Source organism: Aptenodytes forsteri, unplaced genomic scaffold (genome assembly GCF_000699145.1).
Source record: "Aptenodytes forsteri isolate BGI_AS27 unplaced genomic scaffold, ASM69914v1 Scaffold195, whole genome shotgun sequence".
Classification (NCBI taxonomy): domain Eukaryota; kingdom Metazoa; phylum Chordata; class Aves; order Sphenisciformes; family Spheniscidae; genus Aptenodytes; species Aptenodytes forsteri.
The window spans coordinates 5,111,214-5,135,199 of NW_008795317.1; the positions used below are offsets into that span (position 1 = coordinate 5,111,214).

The following is a 23,986-nucleotide window of genomic DNA, read 5'->3' on the forward strand; positions in this document are numbered from 1 at the left end:
ATGCTTTCAAATGAAAGCAAAACTTCCCTAGCACTGCAGCCCTTCTGCTCCCAAGGCTTTCCCAACTTCTGGGGGTTATTGGCAGGTACCTAAGGACTTATTTTAAGGAATAACGGGAAACCTGCAGTAGCCTGGATCTGTCATAAACAGCCAGTCACAGCCTAATGTGGGACGCTACGCTGCTGGGCACCCAGGCGGCCTGGGAGCACAGAGGCCCTGCATCTGGGGCTGGAGCGATGAGGGGGATTTTGCAGTTTCCTTATCTCCCATGCAGTCAGCTCCTGGCCACAGAAAACATGCAGTTGTGCTTAAATTGGGGATTTAATCTTGCCTGCCACCTCCTCCAGGAAATGAGTGTTTAGAGTTACTTGTCCCAGGTCATACTAGCAGAGCAGCTTGGCTATCAGTTGCAAGGACATTTGAGGACTTATCAGATTATAAAATACTGAAGTGTGATGATTATCGAGCAAGTGTCCTCTCCAGTCACCACAACCACCACTTACCAGCCAGAAACTTTGAGTCACGAAAACAGAGGCTGTTGACTAGTGAGCCACGTGTGCTCATCTCCAGCCCGCCAAACTGTCTACCACAGCAGAGCTGGAGTGCAGCACTGGTGCACCTTAACTTTCAGTGCGGCAAATCAGTCAGAGACTGTTATATCGTGTTCATCATGTATCATCTTGATGCTTATGCGATGCAGGCTCTTTCATAAACTGTTCAGTAAGGGGTTTTGGCAATGGTTTCATGTTACAAGGCTTCTTTTTATATCCCCCGCTGCCTCTTTCAGGCCCTATCCACCCGTTCCTTGCAACTATTAATAAAGTATCCTTTCCTCCAGCTGTGAAAGCAGGCTTTGCAGCCTGTTTTTAAGCTATTGTTGCACTTTTAACAATTAAGACTTCACAGCTTACACTTCATTATTTTCTTTCCTTGAATCCAAAGTGCATTTTTAAAGGAGCTATGTCAGCTGACATCTAGTCCTAAAAATAGGCATTCAAAAAGCTAAAACCTATAGAAATGCTTCCAGGATTTTTTTTTTTTTTAACTCAGCGCCAGTATTTCTTTTAAATGAACTTTCTTCTGCAACCCAAATAGTACTGCTCTGTATTAGCAAGAAAGAACTTGAGGGAAAAGCTAACCCTAAGCCAACTACCCTGACAGCACCCGTGCTCATGCCGTCCTTTTAAAAAGCCTGTCCTCTTGCTGCCCCTGCATTGGCTAGATTCACCCACACAATGGACAGAAAGATGAATACATAGGTTATGCATGCATTATAATATATATTCTGTAGCTATTACATCTATTCCCCATACGGTACAGTCAGTACTGATCTCACCACCATCTTAGCAGAAGACCACACCTAAGTCTTAGATAAACCCCTAGAGCAATTAGGAGGTTACGGAAGAGAAGTGCAGAGTCAGGGTGCTGTCACACTGCTCAGCTTTGCTTCCTTTAGCCTGGACCACAGCAAGGTACACGTTCTGGGTTCCAGCACAGCAGTACCCAAATCTGCTCACCTCAATTCAGCAAACCAAAGATCAGACACTGAAATGATGAAGAGTGAACAAGGATTTTGATTGCGTCCTTTTTTTCTTCTTTCATTTTTCTGTGCCATATTGACAGACCCCAAACACAACTAAGTTTTAGAAGATGCATGCTCCGCACTCCTTTAAAGCCACCCTTCTCTAAAATTTCTGGTTTGGACCCTTAAAAAATGGAGGCACTCAAAATAAACAAGCACTTTGAAAATCTTGGCCTATATCCCAGTAGGGAGTGAATCTAGTCACGTACTCAACAACCTTCCAACTACACAAAAATTAAGCATGAGAACAGTAAAACCACAACAAGCAATATAGAAACAAAAAACTCAGTATGATGCAGCAGCTAAGATCATGTAGCTCTCATTTATCTATTTAAATCATAATTGATCACTACTTGGTTTGTTAGTCCCCGCCATGAACCAGAACCCCATTGACTTTCTGTTCCTTGAAAAGCAACCCAGAACACAGTTCCTATGCCATCAAGTTTAAAATATGTGCAGTCAGAGCCAATACTCTGTGTTATGTTTTACCTGTGCTGTTTCCTCTTCTTACTGAATGCCTGACATGAAGAAGTCCCAGATTTCTCTTATTGACTGCTGCCATTTCTGTCTTTTTACAGTTGACTCCATCTTTCAGAGGAGTTGTTACCTCTGCAGTTCTGGTGTCATTTTTGATTTAACGAGAATGTAAAGCTGTACAAAAGGTGTATACTTGATTAGTATTCTTTTGTTTAAGCATACTGGTTCACAAAATCAAAATGCATGGCCAGAAGTAACAGGAAGCGTCAGTTCTTGAACAATAAAACCACTGAAAGAAAAAGTTTTACAAGCCAGCTCTGGTCCACAGACCACAATGTAAAAGCTGTTAAATTATTTTCTTTGTCTAGGGTGGAAAAATTAAGGAGAGAAGGAAAAATTAAGGAGAGAAAGAAACAAAAAAAAATGTATATCCTTGTACATCATTATCATAATTAGAGCTGAAAAAAAGATGGGAATTTAATCCCATAAAATACTTTGGTATTCAACATCTTTTTCCTAAACTGGGAAGTAAATATCAATTTTTTTCAATTTAAAAAAAAAAGAATTTCCAATAAGAAATGAAACTTTGGGGTTATTTTGGGAAGAAACTCCAATTTTTAGTATTCATTAATTGAAAAATTTTGTTTCAGTTTGCTGGACATTTTTCCTATTGCATTTCTCCTGAGAGCTACAGGAGTGACCGTCTGCATCGCTCATCCTCTTCTATGGGATAATGATTGCCATAACGTACCAAGCTGCTCAAAGAGAACTAGGATTTTGCTGCTTAGTGTCAAATACCAGTTGGCAAGCAAGCTCAGACCAGCAAAGAGACTGGGAGCGGTAGGCATGCAAACTATAAATTGACTAAAGAAATACACCACAAAAGAGAAATACAGAATTTACTCAAAACTAAATAGTCTCAAAATGGAAGGCTCCATTTTCTTTTCTGAAAGAAAAATAAAACAGCACAAAGTTAAAAAATGAAAAGGTTTTTTTTTTTCTCATAACATGTTAATTTTTCAGAAGTTGCATTACAATGTTATCATGATGGCGGATTCCTGCCCTGTCCGGATTTGTCCCTTTGAATCCCCAGTATTTCATATTCCCTAAAAGATAATTCCGTTATCAAAATCACCTTTGAATATAAGGCAAAAAGCAGGTTAGGGCACAAGTGGTAGAGAAGCTATAGTAATATTTGCTTCAGGTCTATTCAGGAAACTCTCTCTGTTGGGGAGAATATAAAGCTTAGGCTTCTGAACATGTAGGTATCACAATGCTATTGTAATACAGGGAAGCAGGTCAGTTTGCTAGTTAAAAATATACAGAACTGGCCAACACGCCTCCTGACTTCTTTTCCAAGCTCTGCCACCGCCCTACTGTAGCCTTGCAGAAGTCATTTTGACTATATTTGAAAGGGCTAACAGATATCTGTTTTCTTCCACAAGATGTGTAAGGCATAATTCATGTCTACCCAGTATTATAGAGATCCACAGTCAGAAATGGACTAGGGAAATGGAAAGCGGAAACAAATATAACAAATGCGTATTTGATGCTGTTCTCTAACCCTCTGTTTGATTAAATAACATGCCCTTCCTCCTGTAGCTGAATTGAGTGGTTCTTGCTGCACACGGTAGGAGTTCTGTCACATCGGAATTGCTTTTCTCCAGCGTGATTTAACATTATTTTATTTTTAAAGCAATCTTTTTTAAATAGATAAAACAAACTCGTGAAAGAAGCTTTCAAAATAAATATTCCTCTTGGGTTTTCTCAGGTATTTTCTTCATACAGACCAGATTGCTACACTCCCCCACTTAACACAGGAACTGAAGAGAAGAACAAGAGGGGAGAGAGTTTACACTCTTGAAATGGACACAGTTGTCTCAGACAACCTGGAGGCATGTCTAGGCTCAGGGCCGCTTTATTTTATCCTTGGGTGAAAATGCTACTTGAAGCTGGGCAGGAAACAAGCTTCACGAGCCCAAACCACAGATGGCACGCTTGCCTTCACCATACGATTCACCAGGGGCTGCAATCTGGGAGACACCATTTGGAAGAGCCCACGATGCCACTTCCGAAGCATAAGCTGTGTTGTCCACGGGCAAAAGGCAGGGTCTCCGGGTGCCAGTGTACAAAAGGAGCCTGTATGCATGAGAGCTCTTATCACTGGCAGACTCTAGGACTTGCAAAGTCAGAGCAATGAAGCCCAAAATACACATATATGCAGAGCGAGCCACAAACTTTCCACCCTGATGAAAGCACAATGAGGAAAATCTTTCCGACAGATTCACAGCTGGTTTCAATCTACAGCCTAAGCATATCTAATAGGCTGCCTTTATCAGAGAAGCTCTCATAGGGTTCTGGCTGCTACTGAGGGCAGTTTGCCACTGTGCAGACCCCTCAACAAAAGTCAGAGAGGACACTGTGTACTCTCTACACTAACTGAGGCATGGGGTAATAGAGACCATCTGCTACAAATTCTGGCCCTACTTGCACCTTTATTAATCCTTTCCAGCTCCTAAGATCCTCCTGCAGTTAATGTAGTTGCCCTATTAAAGTATCAGAAAAATGCAAGACATACCTCTCAAGAATCTTATTCTACTCATGTGAACGCAGAAAGTAACACCTGGTCTCAAACGCTCTGGGATGAAACTCTGGCTTCTCTAGAGATGGGAGAAGTTTTTCTGTTGGGAGACGTTAAGAGAAGCTACCGTGTTCAGTAAAAGCAGGACCTTTACCTTATTTTACAGCACACACTACTTACTAAAAGAGGAAAAAGTTCAAAACCCCACACCCATTTATGAAGATTTGCACGCTAGGGACTTGTTGAGAAGTTACTGTGTGCATGTGATGTAGCAAGTAAAAAGTACTTCAAATATACATGACTATTTTTCCCCCCAGTGGTTTACAGATTTGTCCTGGGACAATAGACGTTTACAGGGAAGGGGGAGATGTCTGCGATTAAGGCGGCTTTCAGCTCTTCTTCCTACAGATACACCGTGGATATTGCTGTATTCTCCAGAAATCTAAGTTTCCACTTAAAAAACAATGAAGTTTCTAGCCCATCTGGGTTTGCGGAAGCAGAATGTAAACAGATGTACTGTTGTCTTATTTTAGAAGCTATGGCAAGCCAGACCGAAACAATAGCACTAAGAAATGTCAACTGCTCCCATTCATCTCAGTGGGGTGGGGTGTTAACTTTGAAGCCTAACTGTGACCACTTTAAAGCCAACCTTTTAACCATTTCACTGCTATTGCCACACCAGAAACTGCAAAGTAATGAACTTACCCGGCCTCTGTATTTGTATGCATTACTCTGAGATCTTCCATTCACTTGAAAAGTACACTGCATTACAATCGAGCTAGTTTGAATATTCTTTCACTTAAGAAGTTAGCTGAATTGTTTGCTACTGTCTTTCAAAATTAGGGTTAAAAGAAAGTCAAGGGTGAAAGGTTAGCTTCATTGTTGATGCTCTCAAAAGTGCAACACGTGGGATTTCATGCTCTTTGCTTTGATCAGGGTGCAGGGATGGCAGTTCATTTCAATAAACTGACAAACAGCTACGTACAAAACTGAAAATAATTACTATTCAAATAACACAGCACCATCAATTAGGAGTAAAAAAAAAAATCCTAATGACATGGATCACATGTCTTACAACACACTTGCAACAATAAAAAAGGGCAAAGAGAGGAGAAAAGGGTCTTCATTTTCAAGAACTTGTGACTCTCGCGACCTTAAATCTAAGGTGCATTGGGCCTGGTTCTGAGCATACACAAAAACCACCTTTCTGAAGATGTTTTACATCCAGTTTCCAAGAAGTTGAATCATTCTTCATCTCTTAAGTCAACAAGTGAATTTTCCTCTGGGACCAACTGTTGAAAACTAGCAGCTCTACGCACACATTTTTGTAAACGTGACCTCAGATGCTGTGGGAACTCATAGGTGGAAGGATCTGCATAACCCACGCTACATTTACAGCAAGATAACTTCTTGAGTGCACATTCTCATTCCTGAATAAAAGTGTCTTCACTTGGGAGGTTCTTGAACTGGTATAAGAGTGCCTACGTGTGGTAAGGAATAGGGTTAATTTTGGAAGAAGGGGGAAACGTTCCTGTCTACACAATGCCTAGGTGTTTGTGGAGACAAAGCCCTAATTCATGCAGTTCAGGTTCTTTTGCCTGCTGCAACAGACAATACTTTGACGTTGTTGTTAGCACGTTATCAATGCACAATCCTTCCATGTGTAACTTCCACGGTAAGCTGGGCATTAGGGTGTTTCGAGTTTGCCCTAATAAAAACACCAAATCCAAAATCCTCTATTAACAAGTATCTGTGTTTCCTAAATCTTGATCTTTAAACCACAACAGAATATTTGTAAAATGCTCATGATAGAAAACTGAAAATAAAACTCTGTTTTCACTTAAAAGCCTGCAAACACTGACTTCACATGCAAAAGGCCTGGTACAGAAAGACAGACAGACACCTTCATTTTCTATTGACTTCAATCAGCTGCAGCAGGGTGATCAGTGCTCTGCGGAAGGTGTTGAATAAGATCACATATTATTTCACAGAAATGTTTGAGTGCTGTTGAACACGTTTTCTGCAGATGCTTAGAGGTACAGAACAAAGGCAGCTGGTCTTGGTAAGTTTACAGTTCTACTTTATCACTGTATCAAATTCCCATTCAACATCAATAAGGCACCACACACTTCTTATAGAAAGAATAAACAGCCTCATAAAAACTAGGCTCGCCACTCTTTGCTTTGCCTCGCATCCCTCTCCTCTTCAACTGCTAACAAATAAAACAACCCCCCGACAGCTGGATGTGCAGAAGCCTGTGCCGGCAGCGTCCCGGTCCGGAGCGACGCTGCGGGCTGGAATGCTGACGCTGGCAGGGCTGCCACCGCGTTTACTTAACACTCATTTCTCTCAGTCTGCTTCAGACCAGAAATGCAGGCAATGAAAACCTATTCAGCCTTTGAGAACCTCGGCCGCAGCGGTTAGCAGAGCCGGGTCTCTGCAGGTACATGAAAGAGGCATTCAGAAGACGCTCCCATTGACGGGAGGCAGAAAGAGAGCCCCCAGCTGTCTCTGGTTACCTTTTACTGGCATGAAAAGGGGGAGGCAGGCGGGGCAAGGTTTCAGGACAAATGAAAAACAAGCTTTCCAAGATTCACTGTTAAACCTCGAAACAAAAGCTCCGCGAATTTAAGCTAAAGGAGCTTATTTCCATTTCTTGCAGTTTAGTAATTTATTATAAAGAAGAGAATGAAAAAGCTGTTTCGAGTAGTGGATTAAGCATTACCCTGAAACAGAAGTAGAGTGGAAAAAATATACATTATGAATTCAGCAAGTTTCTCAGGCAAATAAATAGCAATTAGCAAACACATGAGAAAGTGTACCATATTTGTAGATATCCAAGGATCTTTGGGTGAAAACATTTACATCATGACGATAGCTGGACGAAACAGCTGCCACAGATGCATTATTAAGTAGAGGGTATAATCTGTAAACACTCGCCACCCAGAGCAAACCGAGGTCTGTTGAGATGGAGGAGAAATGCCTTGTTTCAGGAGACAGGCGCAATGGCTCTGGGCAGCCCGGTGCTGCCTTCTCGAGGAAGCCAGCCCAGGGCAAGGTGAGGGCACGAGAGTGGCACCGGCAAGAGTGTCACTCCCTGGAAAGCCACCAGCAGCTGGGGGAGGAGGCATGCCAGCCAGCAGGCACCCCTGCCCCTCTCAGCCCATGGGGGCAGGCAGCCCACAAAGCCCTGCACTGTCCCAACCTCGCTACAAGCCTGAACAAAACCCGATCTATGTACGCCTTACATGACATGGCAGACTCTTCCCCCAGGCATGGTGGATGCCCAGATTAGTTCTGGGTTCACTCCACGCAGCGCCTCAGGAGAGAAGAACGATGGGCAAAGCTTCCCCACAAGTATTAGAAAACCCAGTGCCCCCCATGCGACCATGAGCAATTCGTCTACCACCCAGCCATGCTGCATGGTGGGGCATAGTGCAGGGACCCCAGGACAGCTCCAAGCACCCGTCCTGCAGCCCGTAGCACAGCATGGCACCACGCAGCAAGCACGGCATGGTGCCACACCAGGGTCAGCACGCATGCTCGCTCGTGTGGGGTGAAGAGTTAAGTCTCGGCACAGCATCAAGTCTCGGTTCTTCCTATTAAATGAGGACAGCACCGTGTTCCTGCTTCACAGGATCTTTTAAAGAAATGTGAGGTCCTCGGACACTGTGGAAGAGGGGACCCCACAAGTATAGATCAGGAATGCCTGCTAAATACGTTCAACAGTGAATTTAACAATTTAACAGATTACATCAGTCGGGAAAACATAATTAATACCCATAATACCTAATATTTACATACTTCTCTATACAAACCTGTTATTTTTCTGTAGAGGTGTACAAATATTACCTAATCAGTCACCTGAGGACACATGGCCAAAGCCTTGGCTTCTTGATGAACCGCAGAAATCTCTTAAATTGTGACCACACGCTCCAAGGTTTGTTGCATGGAATCTAGGCAACACAAGTTTAGCTGCACTTGTGTAAATACCTTGAGATAACTCTGAGCCCTTTATAAATTTAGGTGGCCTTCATGCCACCTAAATTTAGGTGGGTTTGTGAGACCTGAAAAATGATACAGAGTTATTAGCAACTTTAATAATTTTTCAAAGACCAGTATTTTGCATCTAGGTTATAAGTTTTTGCTACAGTTTTAATTTCATGTCAGCATGTCTCTTAGAGGTGAGCTAGCCAGAGAGCAAACTATCTGGTTGAAGCAATGATCTGGATCATAGCATGCTAGCTATCACCTTGATACACAACGAGATACAGAAACACAGGAAGGATTTATTTGAAAATTCATTTGGCAGTACTGTAGGATTTGCTGTAAGGGAAAATATCCAGGGGTTTATGTAATTCCTTAAATCTTTGAAGAGGTGAAATGAATAATTTAGAAAAAGTTCTTAGAAACATTTCAGAAGAAAAATATTTTACTCATTACGGTAATTTCTTTTTTTCTAGATCATTCTTTTAGTCTCTTAACATATCTTCAAGCAAACATGACCTGCCAAATATTTAATCAGACTACTTCTGATCTGTAATCTCTCTGATATGGATCATATCTTCATAAATCATTTCACAGTCTAGAAGAAACGTTAGGAGCAAACTACAGCACTTGCAGACAGGGCATACAGTAGTCACGTGGCATTACTGTAGGTGATATGAGAGGATAGAAACAATGGTCAAAATTCAGTATTGATATCTGAATATTTAAAAATTGGTGGATAAGGGCTTGATTCCTGTCATTTGTCAAGCAATGCTACTGAAGCTGACCTTAAAAGCTAACATGAAATGTTATGAGAGAATATGACAAGGTGCATTCCTATAGAAACCTTACTCAAGTCAACAGAAGTCACCACACTGAAATGAATAGGATTTGGTCAAATCCTGCTGTTCAGTGGTGTAACATGCACGCTGAGGAGCAAGAAAAGGTCAGAAGCAACAGGATTTTAATCTCTCAGGCTCAAAGGCTGGATTTATTCTTTTGTCTCAGATCTTCTTGCAAGACACAATACATTTTGGACATTACATTAAATAGAGGTAAATAAATTAGTCTTACTTTCCTAAAAAGAGCACTTACTGGCACCATCCTTTCATCTCTTCTCAGATTTTACGTTGGTGGCAAACCGTGCAGGTGGTAGGATAAATACTACAGCAGACACAATGCTAAACACAATGCAGTTGTATTCTGTTATTAAAACTACACTCCTCCTTGTGTTTTTGGCGGCATTCACTGATCACTAACATTCTGCTTTACTGGTGTCCCAATATATACGTCCCAGTCAATAACCAGCCCGTTTTTCATCCAGGTCATCCTTGCCTACTTGAGTCCTCACTTGCAGAGTTCTTTTAGCACTTATTTGGGCAAGCCACACTTCCCTTTCTATTTTAAATATTATAGGCAAACGTATGCTAGCCCCTTGCAGAGAATGGACACTGCACCTGCACCTGAGCTCCCACCTCTGTAAACAACATTGGCAGCGTGTCTAGGAGAGTCTTCCGGTTCACATTTCAGTTACTGGGCCAAGTTCAGTTCTGTCATGTGCTACTCGACTTTTGTTGTCTCCTTGATCCCATGCCCTTTCCTCCTCCTCCTCATCCCCCCTGCCCACGACCATCCCATGAGCAGAAAAAGGAGCTGGTCCCACTGGGGCCAGCAAGAGCCTGTCCAGAGGCTGCTACGAATGTGATCCCACACTACCACAATAGCCCTACCATTAACTTGGAAGCCCTAACCATATCTGGGGAAAGTCTACTGCCCACGTAACACATTGGCTAAGCAGAGAAGTAGCAATCTTTAAGGGGATTTAGCTTTAATCAAAATGAAACTTTTTTTGCCCATTTAAACATATGAACAGCTGCACCCTTGTTTTAGCATCCCCACTAGCCAGGGCAGGAGAACAAACAGAAAGCTTTCCAGGAGTGGCCTTCAACGAAGAAAGCAAAAGTGACTTAAGAGGCTCAAAGCCACACAGAAAGACTCTTCCCACCCAAGAACTGGAATAATGAAAAAGAACAGTCCTTGCGGCAGTATTACTTGCTAGTGAACAGATCCAAGCTCTATGTGATTCCTGACGTAGTAGTAAATGCAAGAAATGACAGTGTCTTACTTGCAGGAAAAAACAACTGAAAAATTTAGTACTAAATATGATTAGAAAACACTAAAGAATTTGATGGTGATATCATCACCATTCATTACTGATTGCCCAGGGAACTCACATGAGGAGCTTGCTAGGAGGATTTTATAATCCGATTCCCAAGGAATTGCAATAAAAGGCCAAGAAAAAGGTTTGAAATAATGAAATAAAGCACGTTATCATCAGTAACATTGCATGGACATTGAGCAATAGTATTTGCACACCATGAAATAGTGGGTATTTAGAGGCGTTTTGGTAAATATTTTACAGACTCACTTCTTAAGGGCATTTCTGTTAGAAGGAGCTCTTGAAAAGAAGACAGTAGACATGTTTTACAAAAGCATACAAAGGTAGTTGCAACAGAGGCACAGAAACAGAGATTAATGAACAAGATTAATGAAACTTTAGATATCATCAGTTGTTCATCCGAACGTCTGCAGTTTCCTTCAGTTTAGAAATTAGGCTTACAAGAACACGTAGTATCTGTCAAGCCAGACATACCACTGAACTATCTCACTGTATCTCGACTTCTCCTCCTCTTTTCCTATATTTGAATGCTAGGCTGTACCTGCATAGAAAACTATTACTACATTTTTACAAATCTCAGGAAAAATGTCTCCCAGTTTGGGGAACTCCTTTTCTTATCTGGACACATTTACACAGCATCATTAAAATCCAGTATGACTACACTACTGATACTTTATGCTGCTGCCACTGTCTCACAGAACAGTCTGAAACTAACCTTGTACACAATCTTAACTCCTATGAAGTACACATGAGTTATAAAAAAAATTCCCTTCCCACCACTGAGACAGAATGCCCTACCAATTGCACAGCGCATAAAACCAGAACAAAGTACTTTGGAAGAGGAAGCGACGGTTACAGCATAACTATTTGATGCTGCAGGGGGAGAAGGCATAATTTAACTTGTTCACAGCACCTGGCTGGAACACCTTATTCTTACCACTTATTCTATGTAACAGAACTCAGCCAACTGATCTTTATTTGGATAAGTAACTTTGATGACCTCCGGGTCATTAAAGCATTTCCCCCTTCTATCTACCATTACGCAGACTGAGGACTGCAAAGTCTTATGAAGTTCTTGGAAAGGGGTTTTCCTCACAGGTTTTAAAAACAGCTAAAGTATTTCATTTTCAAAGAAGGTGCAATGAACTTTCATGAGAGATTTTGACTGCTTTCAAGTGTTGTGGCTTTTTTTTCTGCAAGGTGACACTAGTAGGATCAGTTTCTGGAAGAACACCTGAAAAATGCTGTGAATACATAATATAAGGTAGGTAACACGGAGGAAGTCAGGAGATTCAGCTGCACACAGGATTCTGCACCACTTTACAGATTTTGCTAGGTTACAACTAGCAACTAGAGATGGAGGTCTGCATGGTTTCTATTTATGGTTGTCCAAAACCACACTGGAAGATAAAAAGACACAGCTGTGAGGTACAGTGGGATGGGGTTTCAGAAAAATAACTCCACTTTCATATCTCAGTTGGGTCATGCTTACACAACAGGAACGGATGGTTTGTAATTGAATCAGCTGAACTGGACTTGTATAAACAAGACATGCTGAAGTTTAAGTTTCGTCCTACAATTTCCAATATCCATCTGCAGGATTTTCTAAGAGTTTCCTATTCCTGGCAATTATGAATCTTCCATGAGGCCTCTGATGAACTGTGAGGACATAATGGGAGATTAGGTGATTGAAATTAATTCCTATGTCCAGTTTGGCACTTAACTACCTTGGTTTCAAACATTTAATTGGCTATTAAATGTGCTAAAGGTAAGCTACTCTAAGCGCTAATTAAACTATTTGTAAATTGTTCTAGGATGTTTTAATGTGTTTATATGCCTTGTTCACAAATGTTTCCAGGATTTTAAGTAGTTTAATTTAATATCCCCAGTAAAGACTAAGCCTAAAGGTAATGTTGATGTGATCAAAGTCTCTCTCTTCCTGAATGAATATACAACTCAGTGCAATGTAACTAACACAATGAAATAAGCTTTGTAAAGTGATATAGGCCAACAAATCACAAACCCAGGAGAAGGTCTACAGGTAGAAGACCGAGCCATTCCTCTCAATGTCATCCCACACTTCTGACTAGAATTTCCAAAACTGAAAAAAAAAAAAAAAAAAAAACCCCAATCCCCCTTTTGCCCGAAACAAAAAAAAAATTAGACAAAAATCATAAGAGGGTGACATGAATGCAGTCATCCATCCATCATTAACACACCTACCAGACTGTCTAAGCAGAATCTCACTTCATATGAAGTCTCTCCTTTTTTCTTGTGCACAGTAGCATTATTAACGTAAGTATTATGGATTGATTTTCTAGGGGAAAAAAACACACACTAGAAAGTAAATGCCAAGAAAAGTATTTCAATATTTAAACTAAGCAGTCTTACTACTTATATTAATAAAATCTAGGCTATAATCTCTCAGGTTTCCCTAGGAAAAAAAAAAATGCATATTTAAACTCCTGGGGGCAAGGAAGGGGTGGGGGGTGGACATCTGTTGGAAACAGAAACACAGACTTTGCTCTAAAGGTAAGGAGAGGAAGAGTAAAGATGTATCCCAGAGGCTCTTCCACCTCCTGTCGCCACTATAGGAAGGGACAAGAATTAAGACAGTTCCTGTCTGCTGCTGGCTTACTTTGTGTATTCACTGGTGTTTCACTGCTTCAGCCTAGGGCTCAGTGAGAGCTTTCTCACCCAGCAGTCTGTATCAGTTATTACCAGCAATACCACAAAGAGATAAGTCAGCAGCAGCAATGCAGTTCTTTCAGCAGTACAGAAGGGAAGCTATGGAAAAGAGTGAGGTGCCGGAAAATCTCAAGCCACGTGCCCATCCAGAGCAAAAAAGTTGGGGGGGGGGTAAGTGGCCATTTTTTCCCCTAACAGAATAAGCAAGACATTTTCTAAATTGAAACATTTCTGACAGCATTATAGTTGATACTGTTGTGTCGAAAGAATGACACCATGAAATCTGTCTGTGGACATTTGTGAGAACTGCGGTCAACTGTCCTGCCGATGGCCCACGTCTACGTTAGCAACCTCTCTTAGCCTGTGGAAGTGGGTGGCTGTGTGCAACCTGCCTATTGGGATGGTCTCTGGGGTGCCCTATCTCCAGGGAATGCTCTGACGGGTCACAGGCAGAAACGACCGCGTCCCAGCACATAGGAACATTCCCAGGCACAGCTTAACTAATACTGGTACTTAGGCAACACTAATGTCTTTTTAAACTACCATACAATACCTTCCTCTTTCACGAGGCAGTCACAAGTGGCCAACAATCCTCTGTTATTAACAAGTGGTGTTTGCAAGGAAAACGATAGGTGTCCTCTCTGTTGACCCCAGGGACAAGTTGCAGTTTTTTGGGGGGTACCTGAGAAGCAGGTACACCTCCACATCATCAAAACGGACACAGACACCCTAGAATGGACTCCCTATATAGCGTCTTACAATTTTGTGTTATAGGGCTTTGTGGTAACAATCCTTAAAAATTTTCAAGCTCTAACACACGTGCATGCGTTACAAGCAGTCTCCCACCAGCTAGATTTGCATTCATTGTTGCTCCCTAACTTGAAACCTCAGGTTTAAATAACTGCCAGCTGATATTATCAATGTTTGGCTTGTGAGTCATCCAGCCAGCACGATGGGCTAAGGAAGAAAACAGAACCTTTACAAACATGTCCTAATTTTTCTGCTGCCATGGGGAGTGGGAAAAGTGGGGAGAGAGCACGGGAAGGATTTGCAGCCTGAACCAAAATATACGTCCCAGGCCAGGGTTATACCTGTTAGGCACATGTAAATTCATAAATCAGGTCATGAAGAAAACGGCAGGAAAACAGCTCTGGGACATTAGACCTAATGTTTCAGTATAGTTTCAAGTTTCAGCAAGAAACTTTCTGCTAACTTGCTTCCTATTTAAATTTGCCCCTTCACATAAACTCCAGATTTCTTTAAGTATTTCTTTTTTCCTCAGTGAGGCTCCAGAAATTTGAAAAGAGGGAAGGGAGAGAGAAATCACTGCTCTGGATTTGGCTTTACACAAAGGAAGCTCATGTAAAGAGGAACTGTCCACCCTCCCACACACATGTGCTGAGGACAGTTTTGCTAAAATCAGCAGAGCAATCCATTGATGGAAAAGCACTGAATTGAGTTGTTCTCATGAGTCTTTAAGTTCTCAGCAGAATTCTGCACCGTCCTGGAGCCCAGCAGACTCAGCCTTGCCGGGTGCTGTGCACCTCAGCTGGCCGCTGGCTCCAACAAAAGAAGCAGAGACCTAGCAGAAGAGAGCAAGACGCAGTTGCCAGCCTCACTCAGATTGCACAGATATGCAATATGCCCAGACTGGAATCATCTGGGATGCATTAGGCTGGGAAATCTCTCATCTCTGCTAGCATACCTGCTTTTTATTCAGGGCAAGTGTTGTTGCAACAAGAGTTATACGTTAGACTGCACTGATAAAATTGTCTGTCAGAATCTGGGTTGGTCACTCTTATCTCAATACTAAAATTAAATATTTCTATGAAAATTAGCCTTGACTTTTGTTGCACAAAGTAAATCAAAACCCATTTGTTTTGTTTAAACTGGTGGATTGCAGGTATCGGAATAGAACATAAGGAGGAGAGTGGAAAATTTTGCATTATGGCATTAGGTGATTCAGTATGTTTTATCTGTGCTGCAAAATAATTTATAAGGATATCATATTCTCTGTAAATTATTATAGCTTCTAAACCTGATCACATCTTCAACAGTAACAGACCCAAACCAGCATGCAAATACCGACTTCATGTTTTGTGTTCAGATCCTGCTAGCAATTGTTCAAGCACAAGCATATTTAAGTTACGAGTGCTTTTCTTATCTGCATCCTTCATTCAAAGGTGTGGACCCTTACTTACACTTTTGTGATGCCTGGTTAATGTTCAGGGCTTCAGCCTGAGAACAGCAAGGTAACAGCTTTTTTCATGTATTTTCCAGTACTTCCTTGCTTCAACCAAATCAAAAACATAGGCAGCACTGCATTATTCAGACTTTTGCCGTGGACAAAAAACAGCCCCAGAAAGTTGCCTGGCCTCCCTGTGTGGTCAACTGGAGTAGGCAGGCCCTTCCCACGGGCACTTATTTCCATCCTCACCACCCCCACCTCCCCAAATTAACACAGATGGGATGAATTGCCCTCTGGACATGCTTAGTTAGCCTCACTGACTATAAACAGGGCTTAGGTGACTAGATGCATTGCTCAAGATAGGCAAGATGAATCTGTTACTGGAACCTAAGCCTCAGGAAAAAAAAAAAAATCATGTTCAAGTAAGAATGTGGGTGCCTTTTCCTTTAAAAGCAGTAGCCCTACCCTGCTGATGTCTCAGGCTGGGATCATGCAGCCACTGGGAACTCTGCAACTGCCCTGGCTGCCAGCTATTTCTGGTGCAGGTCTTGGTGTTGATTTTTGACCTTTTGGAGACCTCTTTGTGTAAGGTAACACTGCTTGCTCACTCTCTCCCCAAAACGCACAGGAGATTGAGCAAAGCAGGAAAGTGAAAGCAATAGCAGCATACCATCAGGCAGGGAAAGAGTTAAAGGTATGAGGATCAGGAAAGCTGACTTTCTTTAGGAACTCCTACAGTTTCAGACACTTATTAAAAAAAGGATTTATATTTCTGAAGTAAGGATCTGTACTTCCTCCCTCTTCTGAAGCTATACATTTCTCTGCCAGACTGTGATGAAAAGGGCCCTCCCTTGCCCGTCGCAAGCCAATGCTGAAGTCATCCTGTTATTCTTTTTCACCTTGCACACATGTTGAGGCTTCTCTGTGGAAGTCTTGCTGAGACACACATCTCTTATTGTCTCTTGTTCCTCTTTGCTCATGAGGCCTTTTTTTAAACCCAGATTTCTTTTGCACATAGTTCAAGCAAGAACGTTTTGGGGATTTCAATGAAGGGGAATCTATGCATGTAGACTATGCTGTTTTCTAACTGCACATGGTCATCTGTTAAAACCAGAAGCCATTTCTATGAAGAGGGTATTGTAAAGAGCTCTAACTAGAAGGTCTTGCTCACCTCTTGTTTGAAAGCTCACCTGCTGTGCCTAACTACAGCTGATCAAAGCAGTAAGGTGGGGAAGATGGGCCCCTTTCACACCACAGCAGGATTTGGTAGGTTGCTGCTTTTGGCAGGTGGATGTGGAACCAGCCACAGGGTGATTTGGCTGCAAGAGACACCTCTCCTGCCTGCATCACTAGAGAAATGCTGCAAAGACTCAGCGTCGCTCACAGTACTTCTCCCTCTTGGAAGTGAGAGAAGCAGAGGCTACCTCTGCTCTCTATTTTAGGTAATGTTCATCCTTGAGGCTGAACTTAAGGATATAGTTAGGGACTGTCTAGATTTTTTACCTGCTGGTATGCATTCTGGGCTGATCTGTGCATGTCGAGGCACTGAAGGGCATACATGGCTGCAGAGGGACTCCACCAGCCACCTCCCCTTGCCTGACCAGGTCACTTCCACGTATCCAGTCTGTCCTCCCAGTAAAGAAAGGGTCTTCCATAAATGGGCATCACCACCATTTGCTGGAGGAGGTAGAACTCATAGGCAACCTCAACTCCGTGCAGCAAAGACGTGATGAGCACTGCAGGCTTCAGACCACTCCCAAGATTAGTTCAGATATGATGCAGGTGTAGCCACAGGCTTTCCTTGTGGGAAGGGGAGAAAATTGGATAGCTGTATGTTATGTATCTTTGGGGGTGTTAGAATGATGAGAATAAAGTGAAGCAAGATTAAGAGATGTATTAGGCCATCTCTGACAGATCTTTTCAACTTGTGAGGAAGAGTTTCCCACTGAGCTGCTGAGTCCCTGAGGACTCCATGCAGAGGCTGGAATTTGCAACCACAAATGGCACTGTTTTTCTGTTCAAGGCTGAGCTATCAGGGAAGGTATCAGTGCAGCCTGTTGCTACTGATACTGTAAGCAGAAGACAAAAACAGTGGATCTTTTGTTTATCAGCTCTCTGCAGTGTACAGCCCCTTTGTGAATAATAAGCCACCTTTCTGCAGCTCTTGTATAGTACAATGCCACACATTTTCAGGTCAGCTCAGCCAAACTGAATCTGCAATCACCTGATATCAGTGAGTTAAAGTAGTGCTGATAAGAAAAATGTCGGTACAAGAAAATGCTGAGGAGCACAGTGCAAGAATAAGTTAAACCAGAGAGGACGTGTTCTTTCTAATAAATGCAAGTTACTTTTGGCTGGTCTTTGCATCTCAGATTTACTACTCGTACTATGGGAATCGTATTGCCTCATCACAGGGCTCATGTGAAGCTGTGCTTACTCATGCTTGCAAAGCACTTTAAGATCAGAGAGAACAGGGTCTGTAAAACCATAAAGGATACTTCGTTACCATTATTATTTGACCACAGCAATGGGAAAACATGCTTTAAAAATGCTTCAGTTCATTAGTTCATGACTATCTTTTAGTAGCTATAAGTTTAGCTGAGAACCCAAAAGCAAAAACCAGGAAGCTGCGAGGTAGCAGGTTCAGACTTCATATGGCTCAACATAGGCCTATTTTTTTGCCTTGCCGTAGCTGGTGCTTACTTTTAATACTGCCTTTAATCCGAAGGTAACAAGTAGATGCAGAGGTAAAGTAAATGCAAATGAATCTGGGACTCACCCTAAAACATCTGTCTCCCAAAATGTTACCCTCTGGCCCACATCCCGAGTTGCTATCCTTCTCCCTGCATAAGCTTTTGGGGTCTCATTAACGCACCGGGCAAGTCTACACAGCAAAAGGCTGTTAGGGATCCTGAGGTAGCTTTGAGGAAACTGGCTTGTCTACATGGTGCATTGCAATGCCATGCACGGATGCTAGCTTAGATCCCAGAGGCAATATAGCTGTGTCTGTGTAGCGAAGCACCCACGCTAATTAGCCCTGCCCCTGAGGATGCTGCAGAAATGGAGCTAATTAGGTATGCTGAGAGGCACCCCTGTTAATTAGCCCAGGGAGAACACACCACCACTAACAGAGCTTCCGATCGTGGCGTTAGCTCAGGGATCTCTACAGTGTACTTGGCTGTGTAGCATAGCTGAGCCCACAGGCTCTTTTGAGCATCATCCTAAGAACCTAAGTATCTTCCTTCAATCCAGTCTCACCATCTGACCCTACTTTTGCAAGTATTCATAGGGGTCTTTTTCTTGATGGTAGGAAAATTAAGTAAATAAATAGATTCAAAAGAATGAAGAAAAAAGCCAGTATAAACCGCACTACAATAATCTAATAATACACGTGTTATTAAATTCAGCTACAGGTAGCGACATGCCTGTAGGGAAGCACTGGATATTCCTAATCCATCTTGATAAAAGGCATGCTTTGGCTAGTGGTGCATGTTTTGCAAGCAGTGTATCTCCAAAGGCACTGTTAACTCAAGCCAACTCAGCCATAAATACAGACTATGGTATATTAAGTTGTAATCGTGCAAGATTTTCCATTACAAGTTCAGGGCTGAATGAAATCATTTAGGTACAGGCCCACACCTAGGAAAGATGGAGCTCCCGAGAGAGCAGTTTTGTCCCCTTCCTTCCCCCGTGGTTGCACCATGCGGGAGAACGGGGCTGTTCTGGCCAGTCCTTCTGCCTCCTCTCTCCATCAGACCCCCAGCTCAACAAGCGTCACTGTCCGTGGCTTTGCACAGCATACGTAAGACTCTCCCCACTGCTGCCGCTAGCTGGCCTGGCTGCCAATGCTAAGCAACGTACACAGTTATGCCTCTAGCTTCCATGGGTTGCTATACGACGACGCTGGGGTAAATAACAGTGTGTCTCCACTACAGCCAGCACAGATACGAGGACGGTGGTGAGACTATTGTTAAGGAGCGCTTCCAAATGCCATTCCAACCACCGTATCGTAGGTACGCATAAAAACACTAAGTTAATGCCTTTCAAAAAGAAAACGTGCATGCTTACTCTCATTCCAGGAGGGGTTTTTTAATGGTTCTTGTTTTTGAAAAACAGATCACAGTGATTTCCAATTATCTTCCAGGCGCGTGCATAAGAGAACCCAGTTCTTTCCCATATGTTTCAGAAAAATGTTTTTGCACATGGGTAACTACTGAATAGGACCTAAGCCCTTAAGTCCTGGCTTGAGTTCTCTATCACACTGCAAAAATGCACAGTGAAATTTTAAATCAGCCTCAAGAGCTTATAATGTGGAGCTGCTGGAACATTTGAGACAACCAAAATTTTTTAAAAAGTGGATATTATGAAATGATAAATACCAGAGAAGACAGAGGTTTCTTCTGGAATGAATGTGGTTCCAGTAGACATAATACTTAGGCTTCTGTTAAAGGTGGCTACATTTTAGGTGTATAAAAACAAAAAATTTCGGGCCTTTATCTTTTAGGTTCCCAAGAATTTACTATTTAGGATATGGGGGGGTTGGAGGGGTGTAATATATCTGAAAAATCACAGTTCAGTATTCAATCTTTACTTTGTATCCTTTAGAAAAAAAAAATCTTAAAAGTACGGTTTCTGTTTACGTAGCTTTATGATACTTGTCAAAATAATATAGTGTGCTATAGCATTTACTAATGCAAACTAGGATATCTCACGCAACCTTGACTTTACAACAGGGGTTCTGGATGTATACCAGATGCACAAAATAGTCATTAACCTGATATGATATGAGAAAGGTGTTGAAGTGAATAACTTATATAGTAGTAATAGTGGTTCTGTCTATGGACGTTTTATCTTGCTCTTGAACAGCAAAAAAATACTTTAACATGCCTTGTCTCCAGGCAAGTTTAGAGTGACCTAGAGACTTCTTAGTTTCAGAGTTTGAAATCTGCCCCTCCATTTATACTTGGCCACTGCTCAGACCAAAGCTGCGATACATCACATCGTCTTACAGAGACCTAAAAAATAGAAGAGACTGAAAATCTAGGCAGGAGCATCTCCTGACTCTATAAAATCCGATAACGTGTGCCAAAATAATGAAAATACCCCAACTCTGTTTCCAACTGTATAAATATCTCAGATTTTCAGCTTTACTGCCAGAGCTTGGCTAATACCCTTCAGTTTGTCCATCCAGCTTTACATCTACCAATAACTATTTTCCCCGCTTCTATCCATTCAAAACAAAACCTGAAGCACAAAGGTTATCAACTTTCAAAACCTCTTGTGCATAGACAGACCCATAAGGTCTCTGTCAATGAACAACAGAGCTCATCATTCATTCTCATTATACTGGCACATAAATCTTTTGAGTGACCAGGGAAACAGGAAGCTTGCTACCCTCATAACATTCCTCGCGTGCCTGCTGAAGACATTGTGTCTATACATTGCCCGCAATTCCCAGAAACACAGAGTTAAGAATAATTCAAGATACGTAACAAGGAATAGGAGGGAAGGATGACCTGCAGGTAAACTTTGTCAAAAAGTCCTCAAAACTAATTGCTTGAGGTGGCTAGGAAAATAAGAAAAAAACTGTGATGGTTATCAGTCTTATTTCTCAAAGGCTGACTGGCCTTAGTATAGTTTTGCATGCCATCCGGGGGAAAAAACAACAACAAAAAAAAGATAAAATTGTGGTTAACACTAAAGCTGAGGCTCATAGTTTTATTCAAATTGGAAGCCCTTAAAAATTTTCTACTGGAGGTCCTACGTGGACAACAGTTTCACATTTCTTGAGTTACCCTGCACTGACCTCTTCCAACAGTCCACAGAAACGAGAGGTCCAGCAGACAATGGGCTGACTGCCACGGAGCTACAAAGTCATCTGTGAGACAGAAAGGCTAATCAGGTGAGCGGCAGTGCGTCCAGGGTGCAAAGATGGCATTTCCCGAAAACAGCACGGTCCAGATCTGCCTGATGTGTCCATACAGACATAGCCCATTTCTTTTGTACAACGGAAGAGCTGCCATTTCGTATAAAAAATGAACATCTGTCTGCCCTCCAAACTCCTAGAATTATAAATAGTTTGAGTGGCAAATACTTCTGTCACAGTGTTTGGGATACCTTCAAAAGATATCCCTAGCACTGTATGTGATTAACCATCGCCTGGCAGAGTTCACCCTTATAAATATATTCTGGATAAGCTTGTTGGTTTGAACAAGAATTTGTGTGTCTGTGTCTAAAGGAAGAAGAGAAGAAGCAGGAAGGTAAGTTGTGTCAGTCACTTGTACACTTTTCAAGCTGACTGGTATAGCTTGATATCTGTGCTTTGACAGTAATAAGAGCATTAAATTCCTAAACGTTGTGTACTACGTTGCTCAACAGGTTTTATCACAGAAAAAACGAGTAGTCTTGATGAATGAAGTTTCATATAGGATAATGTTTAAAAAAAAAAAAATTAGACATTATTTGCATAGATTGCATTAAGTTACTTGTTTCCCACCCCTCCCAAGCATCTCAGTACCTTAGAAATAAATTATAGTCAGAGGATTATTAAAATAAAATTAAAAAAAAAAAACATGAAGTCAATCTCAAACCACAAGACAAAGCAAACAGTACTGTAGTCTATTTTCAGACCTCCTCAAAGTTATTCACATTCTAGTCATCAAACAACCACGCATCTCCCAGCCATTTTTTTTCCTGAAATCCTGCTATGTTATCTTCCACAGACAAATTAAATTATTTCCTCTTTAATATGTTAGGAAAAAAAACCAAAAAGCAAACCACCCTAAAGTCACATGGGTTTCTCTTTAAGAAAAAGGGTCTCCCCGATTCAACTTAATAAGGAGAACAGTCCTCTGTTAATAAAGTCATGCTGCAATTTCAAAAATACCTAGATTAGAAAGCAGTAATATTGGTAGCAATGTCATTGTCACACAAGGTAGAAATATTCCTTCCAACCCTTTTTTAATTCCAGCCTTCCTGGGACAGTGTTTCAACCTGTACAAACCAGATCCTTTGCTAAATTTATAACTATGTTGAGAAACACGTCACTTCAGAGAAACACAAGGAAAGCTGTGCAAAATACTAAGGTTTAAATGCTCTTTCAAAAATATTTGTTGTCGTTCTGACCCAACTGGAAGAAAAACAGAGATGAAAGGTTTACAATAGCAGCTTGCCTCGGTTGGTAGAGCCTGAATATGGGATTTTGCCTGGTTTATTTTAAGTCTGAGCAGCTAGCAGCTGGAGTATGTCCCACATGCTAACACTTGGAATTCCCCCAGGAGAAGGTTTGTTTCAAATGTAACATCGGCCCTCCAAAGCTGGTCGTCCTTCTGCTTTATTAAGTTTACATACTCCATCATTGCCTCAAGTCTCGACGATAATGCACATATTCTGAGCGATCGAACCTCTTCACCTACTTCATGTGAACTGTTTTTTTTTATTTAAATGCAATCTATTAACAATATCTACTTGCACACACATATACACCCCGGCCAGATACTGAACAGACACAGTCTTGCAGACTTACACAGCAGCTGTGACAACAACTGATGTCACCTCCTTTGCAGAAATTTCCACAAGCGTCTTCCAAAGGCCAAGTTAAATGAGATAGAGCTTATCGGTTTCTTTAAAGTGCTCTGGATGAGACCAGTCCATGTGACCCCCTTCCCGGCCGCAGGGGTGTGGTATGTCACAGCTCCCCTATCAGCTGGCACATGGCAGTGGGAGATATGAGACAGCAGAAAAGTAGTAGTAACAACATCACCCGGACCGCCAAAGACAGAACGAATACGCTGAGTAACTTCAGTGTGTGCGCACTTACTTCCCGAAAACAGGTGGAGGGTTTTCAGCCCTGACTTCTGCTTGCACATCTCACTCGGCACAGATGGGTGGTAATGTTGCCAGCTACGCAGTGAAAAGGCTACGGTTCGTTAGCGTCGTATTATCACCTTTAGCAGGGAGTTGCAATTCTGTTTTTTTTTCTTCCCAAAGTTTTCCCCTCTTTTGGATATTCCATGAATAAAAAAGAAATTACTAGCAGGGATATTCTTCCAAAAGCAATTCCTTAAAATAAATTCCCTGCCTCTGTTCTTGCATCAGAAATATCAGAGAATTTCAGAAGATATCCTCCTCAGTTTCACTGCTGAAACTACCGAATGTTTCAGGTTTCCTTCACTGCCTTTAATTACGATTAAATGATCAGTTGCAAAGAGTTAATTTTTAAAGCTTTTACAATGATTAATTTTATTCAAAATATTAACTAGCCAATAACATATTAACAAAAGCATATATTTAAACATTTGCAAA

At 41.7% G+C, this 23,986-nt stretch overlaps 1 long non-coding RNA gene across 2 annotated transcripts in view; it reads right to left on the reverse strand.

The window, feature by feature from the left end:
• LOC103899192 overlaps positions 1-23,335 on the reverse strand; it is a 49,935-nt gene extending 26,600 nt beyond the window's left edge. For both annotated transcript variants that reach the window (XR_657591.2, XR_657590.2), the window contains exon 1: positions 23,208-23,335. This is a non-coding gene — a long non-coding RNA (uncharacterized LOC103899192). The remainder of the gene's footprint in view (positions 1-23,207) is intronic.
• Between the last annotated feature and the right edge of the window lie 651 nt (positions 23,336-23,986).